Source organism: Dermacentor andersoni, chromosome 8, assembly GCF_023375885.2.
Source record: "Dermacentor andersoni chromosome 8, qqDerAnde1_hic_scaffold, whole genome shotgun sequence".
In the NCBI taxonomy this organism is placed as follows: Eukaryota; Metazoa; Arthropoda; class Arachnida; order Ixodida; family Ixodidae; genus Dermacentor; species Dermacentor andersoni.
Window position 1 is genome coordinate 49,711,090 of NC_092821.1, and position 2,093 is coordinate 49,713,182.

Below are 2,093 nucleotides of genomic sequence, written 5' to 3' on the forward strand. Positions count from 1 at the left end.
TGCTTGTCTCCCAGAAAGTACCGCACCATGCGCGTCGTGCATACATGAAATCAGGTTATAAAAGGTTCGGTGACGACAGACAGCGGATAGAACCCTCGGTAACATTAAAGAAATTTACGAGAAATGCAGGCGCGTGCGGCGCTGCGCGATAAATTGTGTTGGGCAGTGAAACGTCGTCACGTGATGGAGATAAACAAGTACACCTGTCAGTATATAAGAAAGGGTATATGTGATTAATATTGTACCACGCCTTCTCTGGACATCTGCCCTACTGCAGGCCACCTCGGCGTTTCGCGTACTGACGGCCGCTTACGGCGCCGGTTCTACTGGCCAGGCCTTTGCCGCTCTGTGCACCGCTACACTGCAGCCAGTGAGCTCTGTCAGCGTCACAAAAAACCTGCTGTGCTGCCCGCTGGACGCGTTCGCACCATCGATGTGCCCTCAGAACCACTCTTTCGCGTCGGTCTCGATCTTGTTGCCCTTTTCCGACGTCCAAGTCTGGCGATAAGTCGGGCATTGTCGTGAGTGATTGCGCGACCTGGTACGCAATCAAACGAGCTCTGCGCACGAGCTGTGCAACTGAGGTGGCAGATTTGCTCTTATATGACGTCATCCTCCATCAAAGCGCACCCCGGCAGCTCCTCACTGATCTCGGCTGCACCTTCTTGTTCCGAGTTGTTGAAGACCTACTTCATTCCTATTCTGCCAAGCAGAAGCTTTCCGCGGCCTACCACCTTCTGACATACGGACGGACGGAGCGGATTAATCGCACGTTGACAGAAATGCTATCTATGTAGTTGGCGACGATCACAGCAGTTAGGACAGCACGTTACTCTTCATGACCTTCGCCAATAATTCGTCCCGTCATGAGACCGCTGGCTTTTCACCCTTTTAACTACTGTTCAGCCGCCACCCTTCTTCACCCTTTAACACACTGCCTGCTTTCTCGACGAACGCTCCGAATGAATAAGCTCGAGGCTTCTTCGCTCGGACTCGCACGGCATGGCAGATTGCCTGCACCCAGCTCACCGATTCTCAGGATGCGCAGAAGATCCGGTAGGATAGCCGAAATCGGGACGTTCGATTTCCTCTTGGATACGTTTTCCTCCTATGGATACCATGTCGCCGCGTCGGCTTGTCCGAAAAGCTGCAGCCGCGCTACACAGGGCCCTACATGATATTCCACCTGCTTGGCAATGTCAACTACGAGATCGCTGTGCCGGGCTGGCGTGTCCCCATGGACGTTGTGCATATGTGTAGCGGCTGAATCCTTACTTTTCGACGAGTTCATTTTCCTCATAGTTAGCGCCGGAACGGCGCCTTTACAGGCGGGGGTTAAGTTACGGCGCAACCAACAGTGGCGCCTGCTAGAAGAAGACGATCTGACGCGTAGAGGTGAAATCGGGCTGGACAGCGATCTTGTTCATGCATCGTTGTCTCTGTTGTAAATATTGCAAATACATCTTTATTTGCGACTTCTGCAATGCATCAGTATTTGCATTTTAGAGCGAAGCCGCGTACGGCTAGGTCCTTGAAAAATTTTCGTCCGTCTATCGAGAGGTGTAGATGGAGAATTTCTTCCAATACTTAAGGCGATCCGGGAGATAGCGCGATGCCGGGCCCACCCGCGACGGAGGTGATGCCGGCGATAAGCACTCCACCAAATTGAGAAAATAAGTTTAATATCTTAGGTATCAATACAACCTGCATCACATATTAAACTGTTAAAACAGATGGTACACTTTGACTCGCCTCGGCCATGTCTACGTTCGCCCCGCTCTCACATTGCCGGCGTTACAAGCAGTTTCCTTCCGCTCTCCCATGGTGGTGTTCCCGTTAGCGTCCTGCATGCCAGTGCCACGACGCAGAAAGATATGCGAACGGTCCATGTGACCCCGATCCCGCAAACTTGGAACGTTTCATCGGAGTAACAGCCTGGTTTCAGAGGGAGTTTGTGGGGAACCAATTGTGTTGTGTGTGACCGCTTGTGGTTTTCGAGGGACCTCACAACCATTACTGCACTGCGGGACGTCTACTAGCGCAGGGTCGCCTTGGCTACCATGAAGCAATGTGTGTCCTCGGAGTGCGGTGAG

The 2,093-nt window shown here is 52.4% G+C and overlaps 1 pseudogene; it reads right to left on the reverse strand.

Annotated features, from left to right (window-relative positions):
* Nucleotides 1–1,583: 1,583 nt before the first annotated feature.
* LOC126526529 (U2 spliceosomal RNA) lies at nucleotides 1,584–1,761 on the reverse strand (annotated as a pseudogene).
* Nucleotides 1,762–2,093: the final 332 nt, after the last annotated feature.